The sequence below is a fragment of the Pteropus vampyrus genome, unplaced genomic scaffold (genome assembly GCF_000151845.1).
Source record: "Pteropus vampyrus isolate Shadow unplaced genomic scaffold, Pvam_2.0 Scaffold21, whole genome shotgun sequence".
Classification (NCBI taxonomy): Eukaryota; Metazoa; Chordata; class Mammalia; order Chiroptera; family Pteropodidae; genus Pteropus; species Pteropus vampyrus.
In genome coordinates, this window is record NW_011888802.1 from 11542846 (window position 1) to 11555156 (window position 12311).

Sequence of the window (12311 nt, forward strand, 5' to 3'; positions counted from 1 at the left end):
GGACATACCAAAGTTGTTGAAATTTGTCAGAGAGTTGGAGGAATGGTGGTAGTGAGCCAGAGGAAGGAGATTCTGATGGTACCCTAATTTCTGATTTGAGTAATTGCATACATGGATAAAGATGCCATTTGTTAAAATGAAAAATCTCAGCAGATTTTCAAGGGACAAAGAGGAAAAACATGCCTTCAGTTCTGAATCTCATAGTTTGAGATCACAGTGGAATTACTCTATATAAACAAGAAGAGCAGTTGGAAAAGATCAGGAGACATCTTAGAGTAATCTCACACTGTGCTAAATGCTTTCCTTATGCTGTCTAGGGAATCCTCACTGTGGCCCTCTGAGGCAGGTTCTGTAGTCATGTTCATCTAGAAGATAAGGAAACTTTAGCTTAAAGTTTCAATAATTTGCTCAGCATCTCATAGCTGGTAGGTACAGACTTGAGAAAACTTGGAGCTGTCCATGTCAAAAGTCCATGCTTTTAATCACCATGTTCTAAAGCCATTCAAAGTGGGAAAATGATATGAGAATGGGGAAAAAGGACAAAAATAATACATATGAAGGCATTAATTTTAGAAACCAAATATTTAGAAATGCAAATAACCCATAAATGTATTTCTGATAACAAGACCTTTGCTTAATGAGAACATTTTTACTAACTGTGATATTATTTTATTCAAGGATCTATTAATGCCTTTTTTACTATTTTAATTGTCTTGTAAACAAAGGACATAGGTCAGAGCATTCTGCTGCTTAATCATAATGCTAAAAAATGCTGATTGCAGGCCTAAGTTTTCTTGCCATTACTTAGATGTTTTTTGAAGAAAATTTTATGCAGATAGATGTCTCCAGAAGTTTAGAAATGAATAGTCTAGTCAAAATTATAAGCATTAATAGTAACACAAGTGTTTAAGGACATTGGTCTGTATCGACTAAAGATTTTTTTCTACCTTCCTTCTTCAAACCTCCAAGAATCTCTATCTCAAATTGACATGGAAATCATCAAAATCCTCTCAAGTATAACCAACAATTAAAGTGAAAAATGAAGATTGCCTTTATTATTTTTTAAAATATTTTTCCACCTAGAAAGGGATATTGGTTCCCAGGCTATCCCCCCATAAGAGTGGTGTCTATGATCTAAATCTTCAAATAGTCAGGTTAAATAAACATTGTACTGTGCAGAGGTATTGGGGAAATGAGTGGAACACTTCACCATGCATAGGAAAAGCCCAGAGTCTGCAGTAATGGGCCCTGGTTTTAAATCTTGGTTCTACCCTTCCTGGCTTTAGGATCCTGTGCAAGTTTTTTAAAGTTTCCAATCTGCAGTTGCATAATCAAGGAAATAGGAGTAAGAAAACCTACCTGACAGAATTATGGAGAATTTTAACCAAAACTTCCATTCCTTTTCTATTGCCACCATAGCAAATTCCTCATGGCTTAAAACAAAACATTTATTTTTTTACAGTCCAGGAGGTCAGAAGTCCAAAATGAATATTCCTGGGCTAAAGTAAAGTTGTTGGTAGGTTTGCTCCTTCTGGAGGTTCCAGAAGAAAATTGGTTCTCTTGACTTTATTAGCTTCCAGAGGCCACTTACATTTCTTGGCTCATGGCTCCTTCCCTTCATCATTCCATTCTCTTGCTTCTGTTGTCACACCTCTTACTATAAGACATCTCCTACTCACATGTACACTTTGTTCATGTTACAGAGATGCAGTTTGGTGTAAGGCCGTGGTTTTCAAGCAGGGGCACTTTTGCTCCCCAGTGAGATGTTGGTTGTTAGAACTGGTGGGCAGGCAGCAAAGTGTGCCAGTGCTATCTAGTTGGTAGAGCCTAGGAATGCTGCTAAACATCTTGCAATACTCATGGCAGGTCTATATAACAAAGAAATACTTTTCCTAAAGTGGTAATTGTGGTGAGATTGAAAGAACCCGGATATCTAGATTAAGATTCCTGACCCCAGAATTTGAATGCCTGTATTCAAACCTGGCTTATCAAATCACTAATTTTACCATGGTTGTGAATTGTTTACTTTTGAGAAGCCAGTGTGGTTTTAGAAAATATACATGCAATGCTACCCTCCTAACCTTGCACTGTCCAACATGGTAGCACTCGCCACGTGTAACTATTGATCACTTGAAGTGTGGCTATCTCAAATTGAAACAGGCTGTTAAGAACAAATTACATATTATATTCTAAAAATTTAGCATGAAAAAAGAATATAACATCTCATTAATATTTTTATATTGATTACATATTTGAAATGATAATATTTTGTTGAATAAACAATATTATTAATATTAAATTCACCTATTTCTCATAACTTTTTTAACGGGGCTATTATAAAATTTAAAATTATGTATGTAACTCCCATTATATATCTATTGGACAGCACCGTTCTAAACTTTGTCCTGTTATTTCATGCTGAGGCAGACAATGTGAAATAGCCCATCTTAAACTAATAGAGCATGCCAATGAACCAGGGAGAAACTGCAAAAGAACTAAATTTAAAAATAAGATTTAAATGCCCTCGAGCAGTGTTTCTCAAAGGGTAGTTTTTGAGCCACCTGCATCAAAGTCTCTTGTGGTGGTTATAAAAATAAAATGCAGATTCTTGAGTTTCATTCAGCAGTAACTGCTCAGAATATTTGTGCCCAGGAATCTGGATTTTTAGCAAATTCACTCTTGATTCTAACTTGCACTAAAGTTTGAGAATAACTGACAAATTTATCAAGACTAAAGGAAAAGAAAAAAAGATCAAATAACAAAAATACATAGACACATGAACAATAATATAACTGATATACACAATACTACTTATAAGAACTAAAGTAGTGGGTAACAGTAGTTTATGTTTGGATTGTAGAGGCACTAGAATTCCAATATTATTCACTTCTACATTAAGTTACAGTGTATCTCGTAGCTTTAAGGAATGAAAAGACATCTTATTCAGAAAATATATAAATGGAATTTAGCCATCTCTGTTCTCCACACTATTAAGTTATCCATAGACCAAACTGCAGGAAAATATTGTGTTGCTTATTGTTGTTGTTAGAGGAAAATACTAGTTGTCAAAAGTGTGCCTCTTAAAGAATAAACTTTCTTAAAGTGAAGGGGGGCGTGTGTGTGTGTGTGTGTGTGTGTGTGTGTGTGTGTGTTATTATTGAGTTAGCTAAATAAAGTACATATTAGAAATCCAAAGAAATCATTTGCGTGATAAATAAGGTTGCTTATTTCTAAGCAACTATCATTATAGCAGTTTTATGAAATTTTAATTACATTATACACCTACTCAAATATTCGTTTTGAACGTTAATCGAGTTACTTGAAGAGCATTTCATGAAATGGAAAATAAAAATGAAATGGATTATTTACTTATTCCAGTGCATTAAAATAAAACTCAGTAGGAAAATTCATAAGAAAAAAATGAGAGTTCTACCCAGAAATCTCATTCAATAGAAACCAGGAGTGAGTTTTCAGCTGCATAAATCACCTTTGGTGACTGAATGGCACCACAGATATGCTCACAAGACAATGCTTAAAATGCAATATATGTGACTTAGAAGTAATGGCATACTGCTTCTTGCAATGTCACAAGATTAGAAACCCATCAGATATGTTATGGTTACTAGATGGACAAGATGCCTCTTAATTTTATTCAAAATCATTGCTATCTGTCAGGTGCAGTAATCAATAGAAAGAATGGACAAGGAATTGGTAGTGAAAGCATAAGAAGTATGGAGAAAGTTAGATGCTTGCCTTGGTTAGCTAGAGACTGACACTAAATTGATGTGACAGCTCCACATTGTGCTATTGCATATGTTTTCTGTCCCACTGATTTCTTTACTGTTATAAATTATATGGGACAGTGACTTTGCTAAAACCTACATGTCAAATTTCTATACTACTTCATATATATTTATTTTTTTAACTATTCTCAAAAATATCCTAGATTTAGGTTAGTAGCCCAGGTTGAAATGGAAATTTCAAAGGATAACCAAGTGTTCATTAGATTCAAGAATAGCCTTTAAATATTACCATCTGCATAGTGGCAAAGGACTTTTGTCAGTTATCACATCAGTCATATCATTAGACACATGGAGGAATGTCTTTTGGAATCTAACTAGGACACCTCTAAATTAGTTCTATATTTATCTACAGTCAAAAACTATAGCCCTAAAAAATACATGGAGAGCAGAAGTCTCAATCTACACGTAATACTCTCAAAAATTGAGCAGTCTTTATATATATTATTGCCTTTTTTTTTTTTATTGAGGCAAGATTGGTTTATAACATTATGTAAGTTTGTGGTGTGTGACATAATTTTATATTTGTGTTTATTATTACCTTTTACTACAACTAAGAAAGAGCAATTGATAAAAATGCATGCAGAATTCAATACTTAGCTTATTTCCAATGAGTCACTTATAATTTTTAAAGACTTTTACAAATATAGAATTACCTTGCTTAAAAAAGAAATTGTAATACCCTCAAGTAGTTTGATGCACATGCAAAAATCTCTTGATTTTATGGTGGGAAGAAACCCTCTAAGAAAGTTTCCTTGGCATGTAAGTTTATTCTAAATGCTAATATGATATCTCAAATGTTCTTTTAAATATTAATATAAATATAACCACTTTTTTATGATAATCAAAACTCTGAAAAAGAATCAAGCCCAATTGATGCTGAATTCGTAAATTAATTCATTTTTAAGTATTATTTAATTCTAGTTCATAAATAATGTATTTAAGCATTAAAGCCTAAAATATTACTTAAATTCAACCAATTTCATTTCACTTTAATATGAATTCTAATGATTCTTTCTTAATTTGTAGAATTGAAGTGCCACAGCTGACTGTCTCATAGATTTAATGTTTATAGATTCTTAAGGCTTTTGGAGACCCTGCCATGTTATTCTAATAATTAATTGTTTTAAAAAATTAGATGTATAAAATGCTGTAGCTGAAAAGTGGTGTTCAGAATATGAAATTTTAATGACCAAGAATTTTTAGACAAATAAAAGAAGAGAAATTTAGAAAGGCTTCAGAAAATTGCATGACAAAGGAAATCCTCCCTGATGTTATGAGAGCTTTGGGAGGTTCTGAAGGCCACAAATTCCAAATTAGAAGTATTCAACTCACATATTACAAAAAGAAGGGAACAGTATATTTTTGTAGGAAAGGAAGAAAAGTCAGGCTTTATGAAAAGGGATCTCACTGTCGTGTCCTGCCCCACTTGCAATTAAAAACAAAGGAATCATTGAATGTGTCTGAATACATTTGATTCTCTATGCAATGGGCATGGTTGAATAGTTTAGATTGTCAAAAGATAGAACTTCTTCTATAATTATTGGAGAAAATATTGACCTACCCAATATATATATATTAGGGACATGCAAAAAATGTAAAACTGTTTAATGTAAAACCAGAATATTGGCAGCCTGAATTGTATCTTAATCATTCTATATATAGGAAAAGAAAATGAGTTATTTATTCAGAGAAAGGCTTAGAATTATGTTTTTCTCAGTTATCTATCCCAGTTGGCATCAGCTGAACTGACAGGTGAGCCATAAAAACAGGAGTACCAAAATTTTAAGGGCACTAAATGGTCTTTTTAAAAATAAATATTAATGAACAAATGAACACTGCTAAAAGTATCACATATATTATCTCATTTAATGCTCACAAAAACTGAAAGATAAATATAAACTTTTGCTTATTTTTCAAAGGGGGAAATTGAGGCACAGATGCAATAAGTACCTTACCAGAACTTATATAAAATGTCACAGTTGTAGTTATTCTGGATGCTAACTTTAATTTTTTTCTTATGTAGATTAAGAATAATATGTATAACTTATGCAAAATAAGGGAAAGTATTTTATCCTTTCTCTGAACTCCTAAACCATTTTATTTCAACCTCTCTGTTGATATCTATTATTTTCTACCTTGCATTATTATGTACACACTGTTCTTATGTCTCTGCTCAACTTTAATATTCTCCTTCCTAATTAGTAGTTTATTGACTTCATTCTTTTTTACATACATCTGTTTTTAATGTAATAGAAGCCATTACTTTAAAAAAATACAAGAATTACTATTGTCTTATAATATAGTTTGATATCAGGTAGTATGATACCTCTTACTTTGTTCTTCTTTCTAAAGATTGCCATGGCTATTTGGGATCTTTTATGGTTCTATATAAATTTTTGGATTATTTGTTCCAGTTCTCTGAAAAATGCCATTAGTATTTTGATAGTGATTGCATTGAATCTATACATTGCTTTGGGTAGTATGGCCATTTTAATGATGTTGATTCTTTTATCACACTACCTTATATCAAACTATATCACAAGGTAATAGTATTCAAAATAGCATGGGACTGGCATAAAAACAGATACATAGATGGTGGAACGGAATAGAGAGCCCAGAAATAATTCCATGTCTATATGGTCATTTAATATATAACAAAAGAGACAAGAATATACAATGGGGTAAAAACAGTCTCTTTGACTAATGGCATTGGAAGAACTAGACAGATACATACAAAAAAAGTGAAACTGGACCACTTTCTTATACCACATACAAGAATAAACTCGAAATAGATTAAAGCCTTAAATGTTAGACACAAACCATAAAATTTCTAGAAGAAAACATAGACAGTAAACTATCTGACATTGCTTAGTAATATTTTTTTCTGATCTATCTCCTCGGGCAAGGGAAACAAAAGAAAAAATAAACACTTATATGTGGAATCTAAGGAACAAAAGCAACAAACTAAACAAAAATGACTCACAGATACATAGGACAATCTGGTGATTGCCAGAGGGGAGAGGGTGGTGGGAGTTCCATGAAAAAGGTGAAGGGATGAAGAAGTACAAACTAATAATTACAAAGTAGTCATGGAGATGTAGATACAGCATAGGAAAAATAGTCAATAGTATTGTAATGGCTGTGTGTAGAGCACGATGGGTGCTAGAGTAATCGGGGAGATCACTGCCATGTCTAACTAGGGTACTGTATACCTGAAACTAATATAAAATGTTTTTTTTAAATGCAAGAATTAGAAATATTAATGCATCTTCCCTCACTTTCTCTAAAATTTTTGAATTTTGTAACAGAAAACCTCTTCTGTAGACTTCCAGAGTTACTGGAACTAGTGTGGATGGATGGATGCTTGGATAGATAAATAGATATTAGGCCTAATGAATCACATCTGAATTGAATAATGCCTCTAGATCTAAAAATCAGATACAAGAAATAGCACATAAAAGGGGCAATTGAAGGAACTGTCATAGATTTAAAGATCCCCAATAGATAGATATATCAGCCATAGGGAACCTCGTTTGTATCCTGATTTGAACAAACTGTAGAAGTACCCTTATAAGACAATTAAAGGCTGAACACTGAGAATATTGAGAAAGTGCTTTAATTTTGGTATAATAATTATATATGGTTATTTTTTTAAGTATTTACTTCTTATCAACACATACTGAAATATTTATTGATAAAATGAAAAAAGTCTGGGATTTGATTTAAAATAATCAATTGTAGTGGGAAAAGTGGAAAGGAGGCAAGCAAAATTAGCTTTATTAATAATTGTTGAAGCTACACGATAGATACCTGGACATCTTCCTATTTCTCTGGTGTCAGAAATTTCCCAAAATAAAAAGTAAACATCAGATAGAATTTTGACACATAATTGATATTGCATCAAAGTAACAATTTCATTCCTTACCTTCTCATAAAACACTATATTAGACAAAGGCAACATGTCTTAAAAGATGTGCTCCAACACAAATGTCTATCATCCTTGATATAGTGAACCCACTGAATACTTACAACACATCATAGACAACTTCTATTATATTTAATAGTATACAACCTTTGAACAGGAACATAAAATAGAAGTCAAAATTTTAAATTTTTTCTATGAGTAGATAGAAATTCAATAGTGTATTAGAATACTGACTGATGGCTACAAGAGATATTTTGCTCATTTTGTAGAATGGAAGGGATGTTATGAGATGATCGCGAACATCCCTTAAAACTTGAAAACTCGATTTTTTTTCAGATCCACTGGGCCACTATATAAATTCATCAGAGGGATGTGAATTGTGGGCTGCGTTTAGGGTACAAGCCAATGGTTTGAAATGTCGACAGTGGCAGTTCAGTACAGACTGCTGTATTTTGACACTAGTCAGTAGTGGATTTTATTTTTATTTTCAAAGCCTTGTATAAAACGTGGAATAGTTGAGTGATTTCTGAAGTAGTCAAATTATCAACTTCTTCCACATGAACAAACCAAAGCACATTTTAATACAGCTGTTTTGCTTGTCCTTAGAGAGAGATGATATGCCAATCATCTTAACACTATTACCATCCAGAAAATAGTATATTCATCAAAATAGACACTTAAATATAAACTCTTGTAGGACATTGTCCCAGATCTCCAGAGCCATGAGAGAAGAGACAATATATCCTTAGCTTGACTAATCCTCAAGACTGTAAAAGGTATATTTAAATTAGTCTTTAAAAATATACAGAACTTCAGTATAGTGTAAAATGTTAATAATATTAGTTCTGACTCTTGTATTAGTAAAGTCTTTAGAGGTACTTGGTGTACAAAAAATTTTTACACAGTGTCATCTTGGCTGATCAACTGTTTGTAGAAATGGTATTGGAACATTAAAAAGACTTTCTAAGTCTGACCTTGAATGCAAAGTTTGACATCTTATTACCTAAGAGAAACTTTATCTAAATGTGAAACTAAGCTACTAATTTCATTTATTATAGTAGAAAGTATTCCAGACTAACTAAATTAGTCGTCTATTGCTGCATAACAAATTACTCCAACACTTAGCTATTTAAAACAATACACTTGTTGGAAACTTTCTGTCAGTCAGGACTCCAGGTAAAACTTAGCTGTGTTCCTCTGCTTCAAGGTCTCTCACATGGCTACAGTCAAGGTGTCAGCTCAATCTGTAGGCTGTTATATTGAGAGCCTCGGGTTCCCATCAACTGTTGGCTACAGGCTTCCTGTGGTTCCTTGTCATGTGGGCTTCTTCACAGGGCAATTTGGAATATGTCAGCTGCCTTTCCAGAATGCACAAGCAAAAGATGGTGAGCAAGAAGGAAGCCACAGGCTTTTTGTAACCTAATCATGAAAGTGATAGACCATCACTTTTGCCATATTCTATTCAATAGAAGCAAGTCACTATTTATAGTTCACAGTCAAGTGGAGGAATTATACAAGGATATGAATACCAGGGGGCAGAGATCTTTGTGGGTCATCTTAAATATCGCCAACCACATTAATAGTATTTTCAAACTAGTTGTAAAATCTTGAGTCAAAGTATCAGTAGAGCACTGTAACTGGGTTTTGATGCTGATTGAAGGCATTTTTTGACTCAGATTTTTCTCTTTTGTTCATTCTGCTACCTCTACTTAGATCGTCTTACTCCATTCTTTTTGCCCAAGGTACACAAACAAATATCTACCCATCTTTCAAAGCACAACCAAAGCATCCTTCTCTTTATGGCCCTTTTCTTTTTTTTGACTTCTACATGACAGATCTGACTTCTGTCTTCTTGGCTCTCTCATAGGGCTATACTGCATACTTTTTGATAACCCCAGAAGCAGTTGATTGCACATGTAGTCTATGTGTCTCTTCATTCACCCAACAGATAGTACATGACTCAAGATAATGACAATTAATAAATATTTGTTGCATGAGTGAATAATGGATTATCTCTCGATTGCTGTACAATTCTATGCATAGTATATTCTGCACAGAACCCATCTTAGAAGATATGTAAGCTCTAAAGGTAGTAGATAAGGGGAGAACTGCTTAGAGTCAGAGTCAAATGGCTCAAAAAAACTGGCTTAACCCATTGAGACACCAACATAAGAAGAGATACTCAAAACTGACACACTGGTAAGAGAATAAAAGTTATATTTCTCATCTCACTCTCACTCTGGTGCATAACTTCATCAAGCAGAATCACATGGATCTCAATTGAAGAGTTCCTCATAGGATTGGCTGAGGTCTCCTTTGAGACCACCTTGCAGTTCAATTCTGCCCTCTGCCCAATTGTGTTTATTCATTCTCATACTTGTCAATTAACCTCTTGCAATCAAATTTCTGCCTTAGAGTCTGTTTCTAGGAAGCCATGGGAAAGATGCCTACTTGCCCTCAAACCCAAGTTCCAAGAACCTTTTTAAAAATTCCCTCTTACTATCTCTCTAATCTTGTTTCTCATTAATGTTCTATTCTCCTGTGTTAAAAAGCCCCAGGAAATGTGTAGGCGTTAAGTCTTATCCGAAGATGAGTTAGAGGGCTAAGGACAGGTGAGGAAGAACAGAAGGTTCTAATCTCTTGCACATTAATATGTTATTTTTCTGGGAATAGCAGGATCAGTTGCAAATCCTGCAACTGAGCTCTCTCATCACAAAGAATCCTGCCTCCCCATCCCCACCCCATCTCCACTAGGGTTCCATGCAGTACCTGTTAGTCTTGCATGGTTCCCTTCCCACAGACAGGCAGCAAAGTGGCAGATTGTCAGATAAAATGCCTTTGTACGAGGGACTTTTATAACTGAAGTAAGTCTCTATAAGCTTAAACAAGTTTTAATGTCTTTAATACCTTGGCAATTTGAAGAAAGTCCTAATTTAAATGTAAGATAGTTAGGTTTTATTTTGCTTGTTTTATAGCCACCAGGCATTAAAAAATATCCCCAGCCCCATTTGTACCCTATCTGTAAGGAATTTCAGTAAATATGTTTTCCATGGTCTTATATTTCAAGGGGCTTATTAATTAAAATTCACAGTTCTTAGAAGGATAAATTCTACTGTTTATTGTGTTTGTTTAATCAGGGTTTGCAGTTTTGATTATGGCCTCATTTTCAGCAGGACTTTACCTGTAGAATAAAAGTAAATTGGAATTTGGGTGTCTCCTTCCAGAAAGGATTTTTGTTGGCTTCCACCAGAATCCTCAGGAGTATCACTGTCTAAGACCCTTGTGAGGAAGTATCTTTGGACCACATAAGTAGTATAAATTTGCATTCCAAACTCAAGTGAGAGCAGACCCACGTTTGAATTTTTCCAAGAGTCTGGTTTGCTTGTCTTTTCCAACTCAGAGCCTATGTTTTACCCCTGTGCCAGTGAGTCATTTTTTTTTTTTTCTTAATCCATTTCTCAGAGTGTAAGCCCTGTGGTGTGCTAGTAAATACGTAACAGCCAGCTCTTAGGAAGAAAAAAAGCATTATATATATATACACACATATATATATATACATACACACAAGCTTATTGTAAATTTTACTGATAACAAAGGATAGTACACCCATTACGAATAATAATAAAATATGAAATACTCTTAATTTTAAGTACCATATGGCTAGTTGATTCTCATAGAACGCTTTAATAAGCAAAGATCCCAAATGAAGACAAACTTAGGCTCTATATTCAGAATTTGCTTCAGTAAGAGAGTCAGCCGTAACATTTGGTAGACTCAAAGATACTCAATATAGGGTAGTAGGAAAGCTTTGTAGTGAAAAAAGAAAGAAAAGTTTTAGGTATGTTCTGATTGGAGGTTGTTGGCTTGAGGAAGCTGTAGGTGGGCTAACTAGAAGTGGTCATCTTATGTGATTAGGTTGGGGAGCATATTTGGCTTTTTCTGATTCGTTCTCAGTGGGAAGACGGGATGAAGATAAGGGAGGTGCAAGACATTGCCAACCCCTGAATGTCTGGGCTGATTGCTTCTGAGGTTATGGATCAGAGATCTGTTGTCACATACAATCTGGACATTATCCATTCATATATTCTATTTTATAACTTTATTAAATTTATTGACGTGACATTGGTTAATGAAATTATTTAGGTTTCAAGTGTACAGTTACGTAATACAGCATCTGTATATTGCATTGTGTGTTCACCCCCCAAAGTCAAATCTTCTGTCATCATATATTTGACCGTTTTACCCTTTTCTACCTCCCTCCATCCTCCTTTTCCTCTGGTAACCACCATACTGTTGTCTGTGTCTATGAGTTTCTGTTTGTTTGTTTGTCTTGTTCATTTGTTGCTTTTTTTATATCCTACATATGAGTGAAATCATGATTCTCAACTTTTTTCCTCTGACTTATTTTGCGTAATATTCTCAAGATCCATTCATGTTATCACAAATGGCAGTATTTCATCTTTTCTTATGGCTGAGTAGTACTCTACTGTATATATGTATCACATCTTTTTTATCTAATCATTTATCAAGGGCACTTCATTTGTTTCCATGTCTTGGGCACTGTGAATAATGCTGCAATGAAA

The 12311-nt window shown here is 33.9% G+C and overlaps 1 protein-coding gene across 1 annotated transcript in view; it reads left to right on the forward strand.

Moving 5' to 3' along the window:
* GPC6 (glypican 6) overlaps positions 1 to 12311 on the forward strand; it is a 1009483-nt gene that overhangs the window by 578239 nt on the left and 418933 nt on the right.